The sequence below is a fragment of the Pseudophryne corroboree genome, chromosome 10, assembly GCF_028390025.1.
Source record: "Pseudophryne corroboree isolate aPseCor3 chromosome 10, aPseCor3.hap2, whole genome shotgun sequence".
NCBI lineage: Eukaryota > Metazoa > Chordata > Amphibia > Anura > Myobatrachidae > Pseudophryne > Pseudophryne corroboree.
Genome location: NC_086453.1, coordinates 28,574,928 through 28,598,884, shown reverse-complemented (window position 1 = coordinate 28,598,884; position 23,957 = coordinate 28,574,928).

The window sequence follows — 23,957 nt, the reverse complement described above, 5'->3', positions numbered from 1 at the left end:
CAGATTCCAACTCCGGTTGTCCCAGTTACCACTACAGCTTCTCCTGTGACGCTGCCTACGTCCCACTTGCAGTTACCCTCTCCGAGTAAGTTTGACGGAACCCCAAAACTTTGCAGAGGATTCCTGAATCAATGCGAGATCCAGTTCGAACTGTTGTCCGCCAGTTTCCCATCAGCTCGTTCTAAAGTTGCATATATTATTGCCCTCCTCTCCGGTCAGGCTCTGGAGTGGGCATCACCATAATGGGAAAGAGGTGATCCTATCCTCTCTAATTACAAGGAGTTTGTATCATCCTTCCGGAGAATCTTTGACGAACCAGGCAGAACCACCTCAGCATCTTTGGAGATTATCCGTCTACGTCAAGGTTTACGTCCTGTCAGTCAATATATTATTCAGTTTCGCACGTTGTCTTCAGAGTTAAATTGGAATGAGGAGGCCCTGATTGCCACGTTTTGGAATGGTCTTTCAGAGAGAATCAAGGATGATTTAACCATCTGGGATGTGCCAACTAAACTGGATGAATTGATTTCTCTCTGTAACAAACTTGACCTACGCTACAGAGAGTGATGTTTGGAGAAATCCAGGACAGAGCGATCCAGTCCACGTTATCATCCTAGGCCTCGACAAGATTCTTCATCACAGTCGCCGGTAATGACAGAAGAACCTATGCAGATTGGGAGCTCTCGACTCACAGAGGAAGAACGACTTCGTCGTCTACAGGGTAACCTCTGCATGTACTTTGGGTCCTCCGAACATTTAGCTAAATTCTGCAAACTCCGGCCGGGAAACTCTCGCTCCTAGCTTATTCAAGGGAGGTTAAGCTAGGAGTTACTTTAGAATCACGTTCTGGGAAAGAGCCGACCTTGTCTATTCAATTAGAAGTTCCAAGTTCTACAGTGAAAGTTTCAGCCCTCCTTCCTCATTCCGGGGCAGCCGAGAACTTCATCTCCTCAGCCTTTGTCTTACGGTCTAATGTTCAAACCATGCCTCTGGAAGCAGCAGTTGCTGTTACAGCAGTGGATGGAAGTCGAATTCCAGATGGTATAATTACTCATCGAACCGTATGTCTCAAGATGAAAGTTGGTGTGCTCCATTCCGAATACATCTCCTTCTACGTGATTCCCAAAGCCTCTCAAGATGTGATACTTGGTTTACCTTGGCTACAGAAACATAATCCACAATTTAATTGGCAAACCATGGAAGTCCTTTCGTGGGGTAAATCTTGTACCAAGGACTGTTTAGCCTCAATTGTACCTCTCCGGTCAATTAGCCTTCCCGACCTACCTCCGGTGTATAAATCCTTTGCGGATGTTTTCCGTAAACAAGCAGCAGACTCTCTACCTCCTCATCGCGAATGGGACTGCCCAATCGTCCTGGTTCCGGGCAAAACCCCTCCTAGGGGTCGAATTTATCCGCTATCCATCCCAGAGACGCAAGCTATGTCTGATTATATACAGGAAAATCTAACCAAAGGATTTATCAGACCATCTTCTTCACCTGCAGGAGCCGGATTCTTCTTCGTTAAGAAGAAGGACGGTGGGTTACGACCATGCATAGATTACCGTGGACTCAATGAGTTCACTGTGAAAAACAAGTACCCATTACCCTTAATTCCAGAATTATTTGACCGGGTAAATGGAGCTACTGTGTTTACAAAATTGGATCTCCGAGGGGCCTACAATTTAATCCGCATCCGGGCAGGGGACGAGTGGAAGACTGCTTTTAATACCCGGGATGGGCATTACGAATACCTTGTAATGCCTTTTTGTCTTTGTAATGCACCTGCAGTTTTTCAAAGCTATGTGAATGAACTTTTTCGTGATCTTCTCTACAAGTGTCTAGTAGTGTACCTGGATGATATCCTAATATTCTCTAAGGATCTAAAGTCTCACCGTCACCAAGTTAAAGAGGTACTGACACGTCTGAGGAAAAATCAACTTTATTGTAAGTTAGAGAAGTGCACTTTTGAAGTATCTTCCATACCTTTCTTTGGTTACATCATTTCTGGATCAGAGCTATGTATGGATCCCGGTAAGGTACAAGCTATCCGAGATTGGTCCACTCCTACAACTCTCAAGGGGATTCAGCGATTTCTTGGCTTTGCTAATTTCTACAGGAGATTCATTAAGAATTATTCTACGTTAGCTGCTCCCATCACAGCCCTAACTCGCAAGGGAGCAAATCCTACGAACTGGTCTTCTGAAGCAATCAAAGCCTTCTCTGATTTAAAGCAAGCCTTTGTGTCAGCCCCCATTCTTCGACAGCCTGATTTGAATCGTCCCTTTCTACTAGAGGTGGATGCATCTACAGAAGCAGTAGGAGCTGTGTTGTCACAAGTCTTTGAAGATAAAAAAGTCCATCCCTGCGGATATTTCTCCCATAAGTTCCTCCCGGCCGAACGTAATTATGCAATCGGTGAGCAAGAATTACTTGCCATCAAGTTGGCATTTGAGGAGTGGAGATACCTCCTAGAAGGAGCACAACATCGCATTACAGTATATACTGATCATAAGAATCTTCAATATCTGCAGTCAGCTCAGTGCTTGAATCCACGACAAGCTCGATGGGCGCTTTTCTTCACACAATTTAATTTCAAGCTCACCTATCGTCCAGGGTCTCAGAACAAAAAGGCAGATGCCCTTTCTCGGTCCTTTGCTTCTTCTGAATTAAATGATGCTACCACGAATCAAGCCATTGTGAATCCTACGTCCTTTTTAATGACTCGAACCTCTCCAGTTCCTCCACCTGGCAAGACCTTTGTCGCCACAAATCTTCGAAAACAGCTGCTTACCTGGGCTCACTCCTCTTCCTTCATGGGTCATCTTGGGGTTCTAAAGACCCTCAAATTTATTCAACAGTCTTATTGGTGGCCACATCTCAAAGCCGATGTCCAAGAGTTTATAGCAGCATGTCCTTAATGTGCCCAACATAAGAGTCCAAGAAGTTCTCCACCAGGTTTATTACATCCATTATCCATACCAAAACAACCATGGACTCATATCTCAATGGATTTCGTGACCGATCTACCTCCATCAAAAGGGCAAAATACCATTTGGGTGATAGTGGATCAATTTTCGAAAATGGCACATTTCATTCCATTAACTGGTTTACCATCAGCCCCTTTACTAGCCAGATTGTTCATCTCTGAAATCTTCAAGTTGCATGGCCTTCCTCGAGAGATCATCTCTGATCGGGGAACACAGTTTGTGGCCAAGTTTTGGAGGTCGCTTTGTTCATCTTTAAATGTCAAGTTGAATTTTTCTTCTGCATATCATCCTCAGACAGATGGACAAACTGAGAGAGTAAACCAAGACCTTGAAACATTTCTCCGGCTATATATATTGTCCTCACAGGATGACTGGGTTGACTACTTTCCATTGGCAGAATTTGCTCATAATAATCTCTTCCATTCGTCTTCAGAATCTACGCCCTTTTATATTAACTTCGGCTTTCATCCTCGTGTGCCAGAGTTCCATCCATTGCCAGCCCTAGAGGTTCCAGCAGCAGATCAAGAGCTTCAACGTCTATCTAGAATCTGGAGTTGTGTGCGTAAGTCGTTGGTCAAAACTTCCGCTCGTTATAAATCTTTTGCAGATAGAAAACGTAAAGCTGTACCGAATTACAAGGTGGGAGACCAAGTTTGGATTTCTACGCGCAATCTCAGGTTCAAAGTTCCTTCTAAGAAATTTGCTCCCAAGTTTATTGTTCCATTTCCCATTGTAAAGGTACTCAACCCTGTGTCATACAAAGTCAAGTTGCCAATGTCTTTGAGAATTCCTAACGCCTTTCATACATTTTTATTGAAGCTTTGATTCTCAATAAGTTCCGTACTACCTAGTCCAAATCTCCTAAAGTTCACTCTGTGCAGGATAAGGAATTTGAAGTTATGGAGATTGTGGACTCACGTTCCCGATATGGACGTTTACAGTTTTTAGTTGACTGGAAGGGTTATGGTCCGGAGGAGAGATCCTGGGTTTTCTCTGAAGATGTTCATGCTCCAAGACTGGTACAGAAATACTTCTCCAAAAACCCTGATAAGGTTCAAAGGTGTTCGGAGACCACCATTAGAAGAGGGGGTACTGTCACGAACCGGTCTCTCACCTCTGCGGGTTCTGGGGTTCATCCGTTGCCAGTGCGGTTGCTCGCGGTGCTGTGCGCCCGTGTGTGGATGCGGCGTGATCAGTGGCACAGGTAATGCAGAGTCTGGGAACTGGGAGTGCGGGGATCAAATGGCCTAAGGCACTGCGGTGTGTCTGCTGTATAGGAGGTGGCCATGTTGGAGACCAAATAGGTAATAGAGAGCACTTGTGAAAACACCTGTGGGCAGGTGTAAGCCAATCCCATGCTTGTGCTGCCTTTAAGTAGGCTGGGATTATGTTACTCTGGGCCAGTGCTTTGTTGTATCAACGCTGTGCTCTAGCTCTGAGCTCTCTCCGTGCATTCCTGTGTGATTTCCGTGGTCCAGATATCGTCTCCGTTCCCAGAGGTCCGTCTGCAGCCTTCACTGCTAAAAGATCCACCGGCTCTCCGCTGTGCTGTCAGTTAATTGCACACCTACTGGAAACAATTGGATTCCCAGAGTCTTGCATGAGGGTACCTTGACTGCCTGTTTTCAACCTTACAAAGTTTGGAGGATTCCACTACCCTCAGCTGTTCGTTTGTTCTAATCTGCATTTAACCCGTTCATCACCTTGTCATCTGCTACAGTTTCACAGTGATCTCCGGAACCTGCAAGTAACCCAATTCAGTACTTTTATTTTCTATGTTGCCATAACAAGGATAATTCTTCACAGCCTCTCAGTTAACTCTCAAAACTTCATTGCAAATCCTAACAGTTATTTCTTCATGTCTGCATTACCCAGTTAAACACATTCTACAGTTCAGCATCAAAGCTTGTTTATATTTGGACAATTCTACATTTATTCATCAGCTTGTTTTGCATACAGTTCCATGAACATTTCTTTTATTTGTCTTTGCATTTTATCTTGCATATTATTTCTGCCATTCCTGCAATACTTCAGTATAATATGATGATTAACAACTTGTCATTTAACACTTTACTGGATTGTTATTTTTAATAAATATATGAAACAGAACTTTCTTCATCCTCCCTGCTTTCTTCATACCCCAGCACCTACACCTGTGGTTGGTCCCGGGTTAACGGATTCACAAAAACACCCGGACCTGACCGTAAGCACTGGCCACATTGATCCGTCAAGTGACCAATTCGCAGGAGGCGGTGCTACGACAGATATCCTTTCCCGTTTCACAAATCAGGAGTCTATACAGACACAAATAGTTCAGTTTATGCAAACCATGGCATATCGTTTAGAGATTCTTCATACGGCTATTAAAACGTCTCAAGTCCAGATTCCAACTCCGGTTGTCCCAGTTACCACTACAGCTTCTCCTGTGACGCTGCCTACGTCCCACTTGCAGTTACCCTCTCCGAGTAAGTTTGACGGAACCCCAAAACTTTGCAGAGGATTCCTGAATCAATGCGAGATCCAGTTCGAACTGTTGTCCGCCAGTTTCCCATCAGCTCGTTCTAAAGTTGCATATATTATTGCCCTCCTCTCCGGTCAGGCTCTGGAGTGGGCATCACCATTATGGGAAAGAGGTGATCCTATCCTCTCTAATTACAAGGAGTTTGTATCATCCTTCCGGAGAATCTTTGACGAACCAGGCAGAACCACCTCAGCATCTTTGGAGATTCTCCGTCTACGTCAAGGTTTACGTCCTGTCAGTCAATATATTATTCAGTTTCGCACGTTGTCTTCAGAGTTAAATTGGAATGAGGAGGCCCTGATCGCCACGTTTTGGAATGGTCTTTCAGAGAGAATCAAGGATGATTTAACCATCTACATTTATTCATCAGCTTGTTTTGCATACAGTTCCATGAACATTTCTTTTATTTGTCTTTGCGTTTTATCCAGCATATTATTTCTGCCATTCCTGCAATACTTCAGTATAATATGATGATTAACAACTTGTCATTTAACACTTTACTGGATTGTTATTTTTAATAAATATATGAAACGGAACTTTCTTCGTCCTCCCTGCTTTCTTCATACCCCAGCACCTACACCTGTGGTTGGTCCCGGGTTAACGGATTCACAAAAACACCCGGACCTGACAATATGTGATTGTATTTTTAAATAAGTATTAATTTAATTCCTAATGTCTGTCATTATTTGGTCACACATTGAGAGTGGATGGTCACAACTAATGACATATGCAAATGAGCAACCATATTGACAGGGTTTATAAACCCTCCCTCGCAGGACTGTTAGCACCTTGAAAAAGTTGCTTGAATGCAATGAAACGCGTCGGTGAGACCTGCTGTTTTGTGTTCACTCCCTACACTTTGGAAGATTTCAACCTGGACCAAGTCCCCAGTGGCAACTTGCCTTTGGAACCCACTTAAGGAGGAATTTCTTCACACCGTGGAAGTTTCATTGCATCACCAATCGAGGACAAGCCATTTGCGGACGCAGATCCGCCTACTTACCTTGAGAAACGCTGGTGGTAACTATTACTCACGGTCGTGACTTGCATGGGCCTATTGGGACCAAGGGGACTGTTTATCGGTACAGGTTTATTGAACTTTTCTTCAATTATGACCATTTAAAATTGTGAGGAACACTGCTCACTTTATTTATCAACTTTCTCTACTACATTTTACAAGTGCATATTGCATATACGTTTTTATATTTTGCTCAGTTTTATCTTATTAAATTGTGTTATTATTGTGACCTACCTTCTCATTTGTGACCTATAAGCGCTATTCACTTTCTTGTGTTCCTATGGCCAGAAGGTCCTGTCGAGCTAAGCAGCAGATACGTGGCTTAGCCACAGTGACCCGGACCCCCAGTTTCAACTGCGTACCTCATCCTCCCTTTGCAGCTTCCTCATCTCCTTTGCTCCACCCCCGTCTGTCCCATGGCTCTGCCTACTATCTGGAATTCCTCCATGTGGCAGCTGCTGCCTTTTCCACTGCTCCGTCCCCACTCCTGGTTCATGCAGCTACTCAGCTGCTGCCTCTGTGCTCCATCCTGCCTCCTTTCTTGTGCAGCCTTTCCCTGTTGGTCATAGGCGTGCGCATGGGGGTGCCTGGCACCCCCTAATGTGCGGCACCCCCCACACGCCAAGCCTGCTGCAGCACAATGGAGTGATCACTGTTAATTCCTGGCTCTGGTACTCCCCCCTCCGTTGCGGCAACCACAGCCAGGGCAAGCCGAAATACAGTATGCTGAGCCATTGCTCAGTTTAACTGGGGCAGCAGCGACTTTCTAAACTACTGATTTCGAGTTTTTTTAAAGTGGGCGTGGCCACGGAGGTCCGCGATTAGACCACACCCCCAACTTTCCCTGAGCCCGGCAATCTACTGTATGTGCAGCCCGCTTTCTCTTGCTGGTGCAGGTCGATCTCTGACAGCAGCCATCCCATGGAGCCCAGCTAAGAAGGAGAAGGTAAGGTTTGTGTCAGTGTGTGTCAGTGTACTTGACTGTGTGTGTGTCTGTGTCAGTAGACCCAGCAACATGGGGCAAAGAGTACACCTGTGCCAGGCGTTCTGAGGGGCCCGAGGTTCTGAACACCCCCAGGGCCGGATTAAGCCCCCAGGGGGCCCGGGGCACTCAAAACAGGGTTGCCCCTTTCCCTCTTGTTGGTACCACAACCCCTGGCTGTGCCTCGTCCCCCTGTGGCAGGTTTTTTATATATATATATATATATATATATACACTTTATAAGGCGCTTAATACATTATTAAACGTGGTGGGGGCTCATGAAATATTTAAGGGAATCATTCAATATATATGAAGTGGGGGAACATTAAATAGGGGTGAACTTGTATCATTATTATATTAGAGCCCCCATCACATGTTTAATAATCTATTTAACACCTTATAAAATATATTTAATGATTCTCTCCCCCCAGCCGCCCCCACCCCACTCTCCTCAGTTACATACCCGCCACTGATCACCGCAGGGCTGACAGGCACCTTCATAGTCTGTACTGCCGCCTCCCAATGTCCCGCTCCTCATTGAATTCTTATGGGATGAGACATCACGTCATGATGTCTCATCCCCGAGTGTCAGTTGCGCAGCGCCGCTACTCACACTGGAGCTGCAGACGGAGTGGTGAGTATGCGGGCACATATTCCATTGCAGGCGGGGATGACTCTGCTTGTCTTAAGGCTCCGCTGCGGGCAGCAGCACTCCCGCTGCTGCTGGGAGTGCTGCTGCTGCTGGTGGATCCTGGAGACAAGTAGAATCAAATGTAGACAGCAGCTCCGGATGGGGGGCCCCCTTAGAAAGAGGGGCCCGGGGTACTTACCCCCTGGACCCCACCTCGTTAGATCTCTACTATAGTGTACATGATCCAGGAGGAGCCACAGCATCACAGAACCGCAGCATGACAGAAGAAGCACAAAGCAGCTGCAGACACCCTCCCCACTCATGAGGAAACTGACACAGAGACAGTGTGGTGTCTGTGTATTTTTACTATATTTCCATTCTCATGAAATCTCTCTCTCTGTCTCTCTATCTTTCCCTCCCCCTCTCTCATTCCCCCTCTCTCCCTATCTTTTCCTCCTTCTCCCCCTCTCTCTCTCCCCCTCCCCCCCCCCCCCCCCCCCCCACATATCTCTCTCCTACCTTTCTCTCCCTCACTCTCTCTATGGGGCCCATTTATCATGGATTACATATTGAATGCGAGCTCGGCAGGATCTTACCGCAAAGGATCGCATTGCAATATGCAATCCCTTCAGGTGACCACGATGCACTGAGGCATTTCTGGCGGAAGGTTCTCAGGGAACCCAGCCGGCTCTACTTTCCCCGATCTTTACCCCATAGGATACAATGGGGTATCTCAGTCAAATATTGCAGTAGCTGCGGGGAACATTGATACATTGTGCAGCATTGCATCCCCCATAGAAACCTATGGGGGATGGGGCTGCGGGCAGAAATGGAGGGATCGCAGCAGGTATCTCCGATACCTGCTGCAATCCCTTCTTTATACATACCAGGGAAACTTAATATTTGCTGCTAATTTCTGAAAACGGGTGTTTTCAGGGGACATAGCCGCAAATATATTTTGATAAATGAGCCCCTCTGTCTCTCTCCTCCGTATCCCTCTCTCCTTTTCCCTCCCCCCTCTCTTCTGGGGGGGATCTCTCTATCTCCCCCTTTCTCTCTCAGTGGTCGAGGTGCCACCTGACCTGCAGTCATTTACTTCTACCACGGTCTATTCCAGCGGGGTAAGGCTTCATGGTCATGCTAGATTATAGGTGCTGTGCTGGATCAGAGGCGGAGCTACAGATGTTGCCACGCTCATCCATCATTGCGACATGGATGGCGTGACTAGTGTGCCTTAGTCTATGATGCACGTGTGCATGTTCACGCGCATGCCATAGACTTCTGTGGAGCGATAGTTGGCTGAAACTATTAACAACAGAGCGTTCAGTGCAGCTTGCCGCGATGCATATGCCCGTGGGTACACACCGTGGCAAAGATGAGTCTGGCTACATCTGTAATGGCGGTGCTAGGGGCACCAGCCAAAATCTGCCTTGGGCATCAAATTGATTAGGGCCGGCTCTGGGCATAATGTTAATATGGCTCATACCGTGTGTCATAAAATTAATTTCAACTCATACCGTGTGGCATAATGTGAATTTTGGCTCATACCGCGTGGCATAATGTTAATTTTGGCTCATACCGTGTGGCATAATGTGAATTTGGCTTATACCGTGTGGCATAATATGAATTTTGACTCATACCGTGTGGCATAATGTGAATTTTGGCTCATACCGCGTGGCATAATGTTAATTTTGGCTCATACCATGTGGCATAATGTGAATTTGGATCATACTGTGTGGCGTAATGTGAATTTTGGCTCATACTATGTGGCGTAATGTGAATTTTGGCTCATACTGTGTGGCATAATGTGAATTTCGGCTCATACTGTGGGGTAATGTGAGTAAGGGACACTGCTGTAAGTAGCTTGTGAGCATGGGGACATGTATGACAAATGCTGGTGTACTGCAGAGGAGGAGTGTGATGGCATAGAAATTAGAGGCAAATGTGGTTCTGATGGCACGTGTTAGTTTTAAACTGTATTTGTGTTATATTAAAAAACTCAAATGTTCAGCCCCCTACATCTCCCATACTTTTCAGAATATCCCACTCAAATTTAGGTTGTAGGTGCTTGGGGGTGCAAGGGGTGGGGGTGCATATGCACCTAGGCACACCACTCTCTAGTTCCGTCACTGGGTCAGGGATAGGTTGGGGAAGTGGAAGCAGCAATAGGGTGCAGCGGCAGCTAGGCCTCAGGGTTATGCCGTAGCGGACAGTCAGTACCAGCCGGTGGTCACACCATTATGTTTCATTTTATTTCTCTGGGGTGTATTATATCTATGTTATTTGTAGGAACTAGGGAGAAATTAGATTAAGCCATGTGATATTACTGAGATAATGTAAAATAGTGCTAGACACGCCCCTCCTGCGGTGCACCCCCTAATAAAATAAGCTGCGCACGCCTATGCTGTTAGTTACTACAGTGGTTGATCCAAGGGAGGACAAAACTCATTTTGTGGACTGTGCTGGAGTCAGACTGTCCCTCAAAAGCACAGTATGGATATGTGTGAGATGATCCCTGGTGGGCTCTGCAGCTGCTGCTCAAGTAGGATTGCTATATTTTAAAAATAAAATCTGGAACACAGGATGGGGGGGGGAAGGCATAGACAATTGCAATATAATAGTAAAATTCTATAAAAATCCTAATACTATAATATGTTCCCCCAAAAGTGTCATTACTATAATGCCCCCACTACAGCTGTAATAATTACTCTCCATCTCTTATTAACATAATGCTCCTCCTGGATCTAATTACTATAATGTACAACCTCCATCTGTATGCTCCTTACTGTGTGCCCCAGAGCAAGTACTTTCCTTACCTAAGAGGCGTGCTTCTGTCCTCTCTTCCACTATGGCAGACATCGCTGCATCTACACACGTCACGCCTGCGATGCTACCGAGATCTGGGTCCTGCAGGGCAAGAGAGATCCATGCACCTCTCCACATGTCACCAATGCAATGGACCGGCAGGCTCCTTGTACATGCCCGGCACTGGCTTGCCATCCTGAAGAAAATATACCACAGAAACCCCATCTCGAGTGGTGCCTGAAATCAAGCCTCCAGCACAGTGCCCACTCTGCACAGGTGCCCAGGACCTGCTCCCTGCCCTCAACCTCCTTTTAGGCCTGGTTGAGACTCTGTATGCAGATTTCCTGGCTCCCTCATGGTCCTACTGCCCGCACCCACTCACATCTTCTGTCAGGGTGAAAAGAGGAAAGCCATGGAAGCCCCTTCAGTGACAGCGACTGCAAATCCAGGCCAAGCGGGCGTTCCAAACACAATTGTGGGACATCGGGATGGATGACCAAAAAATGGTACGATCCCGAGAAAACCAGAACGTATAGCATCCTTGTACTTGAAAGGGGCAGGAACCATATAGCCCCTGACTGCAACGCAATGACAGCGATAATGAGGAGCTCGACTTCCCGCACCTCTAAACGCTTGTGCAGAGAGAAGCAGGGGACTATGGAGCTAGTGAGTGCACATGACCTTAAGATTAGTTATTGTCCTACAGGGGTCTAAACAGAAATGGTGAAGAGGGGAGTGGGGTAGTCTGGAGGTAACTGAGGAGATAATGACAGTGACATAGGTGGAGATTTAGTAACAAGGTGGGTCAGTTTAGCGTAAGTAGTGTAAGACATGGCTGCATTGTGACATCATGATGTCATGTCGCAGCCTCGTACATACTGGTGCGCAGAGCAGAGACTGTGTGACGTGTTGGTGGTGTTACAGCTATCCTGGCATTTTTCCAGCTGGGTACCCCCCTGGCACTAAAGCTCTTCAAGCTGGTCACCCTGTATCTGGCCTCCAACTACATAGTCCACATGCACCCGATGCTGTGGGAGGGTAGATACAACAGGTACAGCAAGGAACCAGTCAGCCTGGCAAGAATGAGTCTGCTATGTGTAAGGGGCATTACTGTGCGGCATATGTGTTACATACTATGAATGGGGGGGTCATAATGTGTAGCATACTATGAATGGGGGGGTCATAATGTGTAGCATACTATGAATGGGGAATCCTTCTGTGTGTTACTATGAATTGGGGCTCTAATGTGTTACTATGAATTGGGGGTCCTACTGCAAGGCTTACTATGAATTGGGGGTCCTGCAGTTCGGCATGTCTTGAATTGGGGCCCTACTGTGTAGTATAGACCTGTTTGGGGGGAATTGGGCGGTGATATCACTGCAGGTTCTGGCATCAGGCCTGCTATCAGTGCGAGAATCCTTGCTCAGTGTCACACTCAGCAGCCCCTCTCACCTGAGTGTAGGTGTGACTGTGTCATGTCTGGATGAGGAGAAGAAGTGTGAGGGCATCTACAGTACTTCCCACACATTGCTGAACAGATAATACAGTGTAGTAAATGTGAGATTAATTCTATTTAACATTATTTTCCATCCAAATGTTTGTTTCCTGTGTTCTTGTGTATCTTTGGTATGTGTGGTCACACTGGGCTTACACTATGCTGTGCTTCAGGTGTTTATGGCTCATGTTTATAGTCATTCAACCATCATCTGTCTCCTTTTCTGTTGTATGAGTGATGGAAAGGGCGTACCATGAGACCATGCTCCTCACAGTCCACAGAAGTTCCATGCTGGTGCGCCCTTTTCAGTAATCAGCATACTGCCCTAAAAAATTCCTACAGTGAGCACTGTCAAATCCTCTGCAACTGTGAAACCAGGGCTTGGTCACTTAGGGAGATGCCTTCTATTTTCTTTGTGTGTGACCTACACCAATGCCGTGCCAGCCTTATCTAACAGAACCAACCAAATACAAAATGTCTGACATGGGCACATGTTGGAATTCCATGCACATTGAGCTCTGTTGTGTTTATTTTAAAACAGATAATGATGTACACTTGTATGTTGTTCTAATGGGTTGGGCTCGGCGGTCAGCATACCATTGCGAAGATGCTGGCCGCCATTATGCTGGCAGGGAAGGTGAGCGCAACGAAGCTCCTTGCGGGCTATGGGTGTTGTGGACGCCCATGAGTGGGAATAGCTCTGGGCCCCCTGCCAGCATCCTGGTGGTTGGGATCCCGGCGTCGTTATGCTGATTGCCGGTATCCTGACCGCCGGTCACCTGACTACATCCCATTCTACTATTAATTATATTTGTAAAAAAATAGAGTAAGAAGTAGTAGGAGTCAAGATTAGTAAGGGTTGGAGTCTATACCAGGAGTCAGATGTAGATGCTGAGGTGGGCCTGCGTGCTTAAAATGCAAGGGCCTATTTTTAGTCCCAGTCCGGCCCTGCTCCATATTGTTGGTTATTTTGTCTCCTCCACCGTGCTGACCAGTTTGTTGAGGACATTTCTAAATAGTTATATCCACGACAGCTGCACAACTGCAGAGGCGGGCCCCTTCTGTTTCCGGGCCCAGGAGTATTGCCAGTCTTCCCCTAAAGGTGGCCCTGACTATGCGATATAACATAACAAACTGCTGTGGAAGGAGTTGTTACTAGATGCATTAGGGTGGGAGACCCATCATAATAGTGCTATAGGACCCACAAAATTATGGCTACGCCCCTTGCTTAAGATTAGTATTTTTGCAGCAGAAGATCTGGACTAAAGTTGCAGATTTGGACACATACTGTATAGTAAGAAAAAGCTGCATGATGCGGCTAAATAGTGAATTCCAATATGCCCCAAATGGGGCCAATTTGTATGATTTGAGGATAGGATTGCGTGGTCACATCTGTAATGTACCTGAATTTTATTGGCACCACTCTTAGTTTGTGATATTTATAAAGTATTTAAATAACCATCAACAAATTGGATGTTTAATTTTTTATTTAATTTATAATTCATCTTACAGAAGATTTACAGTATTGTAGGTCAAGAAAAACATTACACATTAGCACAGATTGAGCCTATATTTCATGCAGGAACATTACATGTCGACAGTAGGATACATCCCAATGCTTTTATACGGCCATGATAGTGACATTTATCACTTTTACAGTAAGGGGAGAGATATTCCCTACATGATAGTACATCCTATATAATAAGAGGCTAACACTGCTCCTCACCACTACAGTTGGGGGGAGTCAAGTGTTTTGCGTGCCGCCGGCTGTGAATTGCTCCATTGGCCGCTGACAGTACTGTTACATTGTTCCTTCATTTTGAGGGGCTGGTAACTAGTTAATTTATAAACATAATAATAAAGGTTGTGAATAAAATATAATCAAACTATGCAGCAGCATTCAGAGGTCAGTAATGATTCATATTTATGCTCATTTAATGTAATTATTTCTATAATGGTCATTACTAATTGCCTATTGTCCCCTGTGATAGAAAACAGGGAGGTTGTGGTTAGAAGACCATAAGCATGTGAAGTGCACAGTAATTAGTAATTTAGGGTTTTTAATAAGTCACAGAGCCTGGAGGATAAAGGAAACATTATTAATGATCTCAGCCTGCTTAAATAGGATGGGAAATGTTGGGAAAGGGTGGATGGGAAATGTTGGGAAAGGGCAGCGCTAGAGAAGTACAGGAATGAGCCATTACTGACTCAGGATTTCGGGACAGTAACATGGTTTTACACATAATTTACCATTCAGAATATATCCTTCTTTACAGACACATTTTGGAGAACATGGTTTTTTACATGGTTTGGGCACTACTGGAGCAATACAGGTTGGTTGGCAGCCTGATGCGTAGGGTTCATAATACATAAAACGGGGACATTTTACTATACAGTCTTCTGGTTTGACACAGACTAATTTTCGGCCAGAGGTTCCAGCCTGTGGATACAGTCCAGCATCACATTGACAGCCTTTCATCAAAAATTCAGGACAGGGAGCTGTAGGATCAGCGAAACGGCTACACGTCATATCACAGCCACCAATCATTCCCATATGACTGTTCGGTGGACAAGGCAGTTCTGTGTAATAAACAAATGCGTTACATTTTGTTACATCATTTCTTCAACTCATAAATGATTTACTAATTAGATGTTGGATTACACCCTGGACCTAGAGATAGAGCTTTATTCAACAGTACTAATCAGGAAATACATTTTCACACTATATAATGAAACACATTATATTCTATCTTATTCCTGATGATTAAGTAATTTCCCCAGTTATCACTGCCTGTAGTTGTGATAGCAGCTCCCTTCCCTAAAAGTATGGAGACAATTTCAATGAGAGTGTGTCTGATTTACATATGACACCACTGCGGCAAATGTGTACACAGAGGCGAAAATATGCAAATGCTGCAGCCGCTGGGATTTGTATTTAGATGTTTTGCAAATGGTTGCATGCAATGATGATTGGATGCAGATCAATCAGTCAACAGAGTTCTAAGTAACTGTTTGGCCACTCAGAATGGGCATCACCGAAACTGTGACAATTGTGTCTGTGTACGGGAACATAAATGCAGTCTGCAACATGCTCTTAAAATGGTCGGGACACGTCTGCGTTTGAGCAGCCACTGTCCTATTAACTCCCACTGCATGTCGCTATCTTTTCGAAGAAACCCTCACTGCAACCTCCGACAGAAATGTAACTGCATGCACAGTGCAACTCAGACCACCGATAATAACATGCCTGACCACCGATAATCAGATGCCAAAACACCGATAATCAGATGCTAGACCACCGATAATCGCATGCACAGACCACCAATAATCACATGCGCAGACCACAGATAATCGCATGCATAGACCACCATTAATCGCATGGGCGGACCACCGATAACCACTCAACTGAAAATATTGGGTTTGCTTCCATATCTAAATCAGGCCAAGAATCAGTTGCCAATATTAATGAATTTACCTTTCTCTTAATTACAGGTATAAAATAATGAGGGGTACTGTTTTCTAGAATATAGGAAGAGCGGAGATGGTGCCATACATTTGTGCCTAATTCAGATCTGATTGCAAGAGCAAATTTGTTAGCTAATGGGCAAAACCATGTGCACTGCAGGGGGGAGGGGTTGGGGCAGAGATAACATGTGCAGAGAGAGTTAGATTTGGGTAGAGTGTGTTCAAACTGAAATCTAAATTGCAGTGTAAAAATAAAACAGCCAGCATTTACCCTGCACAAAAACAAAATAGCCCATCCAAATCTAACTCTCTCTCTCTGCACATGTTATATCTGCCCCACCGGCAGTGCACATGGTTTTGCCCATTAGCTAACAAATTTGCTGCTGCGATCAGATCTGAATTAGGCCCATTGTCTCTTATGAACTTTATTCTTTGTACATTATAGACGTTTATATCACCTATTTGACTGAATTTCATGCTTGAGCAAAGATGGTTAAATCAAATTAACTAAGGTACTAATTAGGTCTCCACAGAAAAAAAAGAAAAAAACGCAGAACATTACTCTAAATAACAAACACTGCTAATTAGAATAATTATAAGAAACTCTGCCATATAATATAGAGTATATTTGAGGTGCTTAGCATCATTTTGACCAAAAATACGGGCCCACCATTTGGTTATCAAGATTAAAGATAGGCACCACATATGTGCTGTATAACATGCTATTTACTGTAGGTCTGATGAGATGGATGAAGAGGAACAAGATTACTATGGCTTTTGTGGTTCCAATGGTCTGGCGAGAACCATCCAATCACTTAGAAGATTGTTATTTCTCTCAAACAAAAAAACAAAGCAGGATTTCCTATGAAAAGTAAAGTTAAGATTGAATCTCCCAATCTCCATCGGCAATAAGACCAGTGGCGGCAGCACATACACCTGCTCCTGATTCCTGTTTCCCGATCTGACAGCTTGCAACATAGGTCAATTTGGGAGTTGTGAGTGATGGGCAGGAGGAACAGTTCCATCAAGATATTCACATAGTTGCATAATGGTTTCAAGGGAGATGGTATCCAGCGATAATGAGTGATTAGTGCTGTTTTTCTTTTTGTAAAGGAGGGCCAACATTACGCATAAACCCAAAAAATAACTGCAAATAGTATATTTTCCAAATGTATCCACCCACCTTTGTGGGGATTTATATACAGTATGCAGGTATTGAGTCTGCTTTTTGTTACTAACTGTGTTTTTTCCAGTTAGTATCCCTGGATTAAGCAATTCAATCAATTTACGCTGGCGAAATAATTACATCAACACAAAAAACACACACACAAGTATAATTAGAGATGAGCGGGTTCTGTTCGTGGAGATCCGAACCTCCCCGAACTTCACCTATTTTACACGGGTCTGAGGCAGCCTCGTATCTTCCCGCCTTGCTCGGTTAACCCGAACACGCCCAAACGTCATAATCCCGCTGTCGGATTCTCGCGAGATTCGTATTCTATATAAAGACTTGCGCGTCACCGCCATTTTCACTCGTGCATTGGAGATTGAATGGAGAGGACGTGGCTGCTTTCTCTCCCTTAAAAGCTCCATATCTGTGCTCAGTTTGCTGCAAATATCTGTGCTCAGTGTGCTGCAAATATCTATGTTCTCTGCCTGAAAACGCTCCATATCTGTGCTCAGTGTGCTGCACATATCTGTGCTCAGTGTGTTGCATTGTGGGGACCACCAGTATATAATTATAGTAGTACAGTACAGTAGGCCATTGCTGTATCTTGCCGCTCTGTGTCAAGTATACTATCTATATCTATGCTGCATTATTGTGAGCAGTATATAGTAGGACAGTGCAGCATTTTGGTGACCAGCAGTATATATATATATATAGTACAGTACATTAGGCCATTGCTGTATCTTGCAGCTCTATATCAAGTGTACTATCCATATCTGTGCTGCATTGTTGTGAGCAGTATATACTGTAGTAGGACAGTGCAGCATTTTGGTGACCAGCAGTATACATATAGTACAGTACAGTAGGCCATTGCTGTATCTTGCAGCTCCGTATCACTTCAAGTATCCATATCTGTGCTGCATTGTTGTGAGCAGTATATACTGTAGTAGGACAGTGCAGCATTTTGGTGACCAGCAGTATACATATAGTACAGTACAGTAGGCCATTGCTGTATCTTGCAGCTCCGTATCACTTCAAGTATCCATATCTGTGCTGCATTGTTGTGAGCAGTATATAGTAGGACAGTGCAGCATTTTGGTGACCAGCAGTATACATATAGTACAGTACAGTAGGCCATTGCTGTATCTTGCAGCTCCGTATTACTTCAAGTATTCATATCTGTGCTGCATTGTTGTGAGCAGTATATACTGTAGTAGGACAGTGCAGCATTTTGGTTACCAGCAGTAGTTTTGCAGACAGTACAGTAGGCCATTGCTATTGATATATTACTGGCATTTAATTCCACACATTCAAAAATGGAGAACAAAAATGTGGAGGGTAAAATAGGGAAAGATCAAGATCCACTTCCATCTTGTGCTGAAGCTGCTGCCACTAGTCATGGCCGAGACGATGAAATGCCTTCAATGTCGTCTGCCAAGGCCGATGCCCAATGTCATAGTAGAGAGCATGTAAAATACAAAATACAAAAGTTCAGTAAAATGACCAAAAAATCTAAATTAAAATCGTCTGAGGAGAAGCGTAAACTTGCCAATATGCCATTTACGACACGGAGTGGCAAGGAAAGGCTGAGGCCCTGACCTATGTTCATGGCTAGTGGTTCAGCTTCACATGAGGATGGAAGCACTCATCCTCCAGCTAGAAAAATGAAAAGACTTAAGCTGGCAAAAGCACAGCAAAGAACTGTGCGTTCTTCTAAATCACAAATCCCCAAGGAGAGTCCAATTGTGTCGGTTGCGATGCCTGACCTTCCCAACACTGGACAGGAAGAGCTTGCGCCTTCCACCATTTGCACGCCCCCTGGAAGTGCTGGAAGGAGCACCCGCAGTCCAGTTCCTGACAGTCAAATTGAAGATGTCACTATTGAAGTACACCAGGATGAGGATATGGGTGTTGCTGGCGCTGGGGAGGAAATTGACAAGGAGGATTCTGATGGTGAGGTGGTTTGTTTAAGTCAGGGGAGACACCTGTTGTCTGTGGGATGACTATGGCCATTGACATGCCTGGTCAAATAAAAAAAAAAAATCACCTCTTCGGTGTGGAAACAGAAATGCGGACAACAGGTGTCAAGCCGTGTGTTGCCTTTGTCAAGCTGTAATAAGTAGGGGTAAGGACGTTAACCACCTAGTAACATCCTCCCTTATACGTCACCTGGAGTGCATTCATCAGAAGTCATTGACAAGTTCAAAAACTTTGGGTGACAGCGGAAGCAGTCCACTGACAACTAAATCCCTTCCTCTTGTGTCCGGTATCCGCTGTTAGTTCACAGGCAATTAGAGAATTTCTTGAGGTACTGTGTCCCCGGTACCAAATAACATCTAGGTTCCACTTCTCTAGGCAGGCGACCCCAAGAATGTACACAAACGTCAGAAAAAGACTCACCGGTGTCCTAAAAAATGCAGTTGTACCCAATGTCCACTTAACCACCGACATGTGGACAAGTGGGGCAGGGCAGACTCAGGACTATATGACTGTGACAGCCCACTGGATAGATGTATTGCCTCCCGCAGCAAGAACAGCACCAGTAGCAGCATCTCGCAAATGCCAACTCGTTTCTAGGCAGGCTACGCTTTGTATCACCGCTTTACATAAGAGGCACACAGCTGACAACCTCTTACGGAAACTGAGGAACATCATTGCAGAATGTCTTACCCCAATTGGACTCTCCTGGGGATTTGTGACATTGGATAACGCCACCAATATTGTGCGTGAATTACATGTGGGAAAATTCCAGCACGTCCCATGTTTTGCACATACATTAAATTTGGTGGTGCAGAATTATTTAAAAAATGACAGGGGCGTGCAAGAGATCCTGCCGGTGTCCCGAAGAATTGCGGGCCACTTTCGGCATTCAGCCACCGCATGCCGAAGACTGGAGCACCATCAAACACTCCTGAACCTGCCCTGCCATCAGCTGAAGCAAGAGGTGGTAACGATGTGGAATTCAACCCTCTGTATGCTTCAGGGGATGGAAGAACAGCAAAAGGCCATTCAAGCCTATACATCTGCCTACGATATAGGCAAAGGAGAGAGAATGCACCTGACTCAAGCGCAGTGGAGAATGATTTCAATGTTGTGCAAGGTTCTGTAACCGTTTGAACTTGCCACACGTGAAGTCCATTCAGACACTGCCAGCCTGAGTCAGGTCATTCCCCTCATAAGGCTTTTGCAGAAGCAGCTGGAGAGATTGAAGGAGGAGCTAAAATGGAGAGATTCCACTAGGCATGTGTTACTTGTGGATGGAGCCCTTTATTTGCTTAACCAGGATTCACAGGTGGTCAATCTGTTGAAATCAGAGCACTACATTTTGGCCACCGTGCTCGATCCTAGGTTTAAAGCCTATGTTGTATCTCTCTTTCTGGCAGACACAAGTGTGCAGAGGTTCAAAGACCTGCTGGTAAGAAAATTATCAAGTCAAGTGGAACGTGATCCGTCAACAGCTCCTCCTTCACATTCTCCCGCAACTGGGGCTGCGAGAAAAAGGCTAAGAATTCCGAGTCCACCCACTGGCAGTGATGCAGGGCAGTCTGGAGCGAGTGCTAACATCTGGCCTGGACTAAAGGACTTGCCAACGATTACTGACATGTCATCTACTGTCACTGCATATGATTCTGTCACCATTGAAAGAATGGTGGAGGATTATATGAGTGACAGCATCCAAGTAGGCACGTCAGACAGTCCGTACGTATACTGGCAGGAAAAAGAGGCAATTTGGAGGCCCTTGCACAAACTTTCTTTATTTTACCTAAGTTGCTCTCCCTCCAGTGTGTACTCTGAAAGAGTGTTTAGTGCAGCCAGTCACCTTGTCAGCATTCGGCATATGAGTTTACTTCCACAAAATGTGGAGATAATGTTAATCAAAATTAATTATAATCAATGAATTATAATCAATTCCTCCGTAGAGACATTCACCAGCAATTGCCTCCAGAAAGTGCACAGGGACCTTAGATGGTGGATTCCAGTGTGGACAAATTAATACACTGTGAGGCGGAGGATGTACACAGTGAAAGGGGTGATGAATCGGATGATGAGGAGGACATCTTGCCTCTGTAGAGCCAGTTTGTGCAAGGAGAGATTGATTGCTTCTTTTTTGGTGGGGGCCCGAACCAACCAGTCATTTCAGCCACAGTTGTGTGGCAGACCCTGTTGCTGAAATGATGGGTTTGTTAAAGTGTGCATGTCCTGTTTATACAACATAAGGGTGGGTGGGAGGGCCCAAGGACAATTCCATCTTGCACCTCTTTTTTTATTTATATTTGCATCATGTGATGTTTGGGGAGTATTTTTTTAAGTGCCATCCTGTCTGACACTGCAGTGCCACTCCTAGATGGGCCAGGTGTTTGTGCCGCCCAATTGGGTCGCTTAGCTTAGTCATCCAGCGACCTCGGTGCAAATTTTAGGACTAAACAATAATATTGTGAGATGTTCAGAATAGACTGGAAATGAGTGGAAATTATGGTTATTGAGGGTAATAATACTATGGGATCAAAATGACCCCCAAATTATATGATTTAAGCTGTTTTTGAGGTGTTTTTTTTTAAAACACCAGAATCCGACAAAAAATTTTCAGTGAGATTTTGCCAAAACATGTCAGCATCCAAAACATGGCCGTGGTACCGAATCCAAAACCAAAACACAAAACCTGAAAAATGTCCTGTGCACATCTAATAAAACTGTGATGTCCCAAACTTTTTACTGCCAAATTTGTGTTCAGTGTGAACATTTCAGTAAAAATCACCCTATTTCATTCATGTTGCTGGGAAAAAAAAAGTTTGACATTAGTGACTCGGGTAATCAATCATTGCTGCTTACTAGACACAAGCTTAGTAACTTTATATATCACTCACCTGCTACATCAGCACAATCACACTGCTGGAAGACTATGGAAGAAATAGATGCATGTTACTAATTACAGTCACTGAATGCTATGCTATAGATATTAAGGGGTCTATATTTACTAAGCTTTGGATGGAGATAATATGGACGGAGATAAAGTACCAGACAATCAGCTCCGAACTGCCATGTCACAGGCTGGGTTTGAAAAATGACAGTTAGGAGCTGATTGACTGGTACTTTATCTCCGTCTACTTTATCTCCATCCAAGGCTTAGTAAATAGATCCCTTAGATTGCTTTTGACTTCTGGGTTAAGTGCCCAAAGCTATGTACTTGCTGCCCACGTCTAGCCCAGGCAGCACTAGTTAATGTGGATTCCTGTTTGCATATCAGGAGGGTGCAAGCATAAATCTACATTAAGTGCACCCCGGGGGCTAGACATGAGCTTACTGTGGGTGTTAATTGAATAGCGCTAGGCCATTAACCCAGAAGCTAAAACCATAGGGTACGTCTCATGGCTAATTGAATAAATCTGAATTAGATTTACTTGATACTTCATATATTTCACAATATCTACATATTCAGCTAAATTTTTCATGAAATATTGCTGCATATTTATGTATGTATTTTGCAAAAAGATTATACAGTACATAAAAATCCCAGCTCTATGTCACACCATACACTTATTTACCAAGAAACTATCAGGTGTGACACAAGATAACCAATGGGATAATGAAATCAGAGCTAGCTGTGCATTACATAACTGTTACTTTCTAGTATAAAACATTACCAAGGTATTATATTTATTGCAACATTTTGATGGGTGATGGGTATCTATTGTAGTATTAAAGTAGATAAGTGGTGAATCTGCTGCCACGGTTAGGCACAGAGTATCCTGGTTCCTCAATTCTCTACTACACTTTGTATTCCCATGTGGTCTCCTATCCAAGTACTGACCAAGCTCAACACTGTCCAATTTGGAAGCTAAGCAGCGTTGGGCTTGGTCAGTACTTGGATTCGAGACCTCCTGGGAATACCAAGTGTGGTAGAATTAGAGGAACCAGGATACTCTGTTCCTAATACTGACAGCAGATTTGTCACATCTTCTTTCATACTACAATAGATAGTAGCACCACAAAATTACTATAAGAACAACCATGTGGCAATCATCTCAAAGAACCACTGGGTAGAGTAGGGCACCCAAGAGAGCTCTGTAATACTCAGGTGAGCCTGTCATTGACCCTTAGGGGGTCCCAATATACAAAAAAATTATAATCCTCTGTTTGTTCTAGCAATCACGTGAATCTCGCAATACCCTAGATTGGGCAACTACGTGATCCTGTACATATCCAGGTACCACAGACCACTTGTTTTTTATTACTCCTTACGTTTACATCCACATTTATTTATAAAAAAATTAATTAAAAGTTGTTTTAATCTTTGTTAAATCTACCATTAGTTCATTTCTAAGAGTGCTCCGAACAAAGTCTTCTCTCCTCTTATTGTAACCTGGATAATAAATATGTGTTACACGAGTGATTAGTGATACAGATATAACATTACTGTAGGTGAACAATTACAGAGTACCACTGTATACTTACTTGTAATCAAAAGAACAATGGTGAATATCAGGAACGCCATGTCTGATGTGGACGTCTGAGATAAGTTTATTATGACTAGCTAATAAAAGAAGACAGAAATATGTTGGAATTACAGTGAACACAAGATTCAGCCAAACTGTCCAGCCAGCAGCAGAAGATGCAGGAATATGTCATTTTACAGACATTTATTCCAGCATTATTACACTAGATAATGGAAGTCTCTTTATGCAGTATACATCAGAATGGGGGTTACTCTGTACACTAGCCACCAGATTGGAGTTATGCATTATACACTAGCCACCGACTGCAGGTCCACTTTATGCACTAGCCACCAGGCTGGAGTTCTGTGTTATACACTGGCCTCCATAACTGTAAAAGAGGTCTGTTTTATACACTAGTCATCAGATTAGGGGCTTCCTTTATACACTAGCC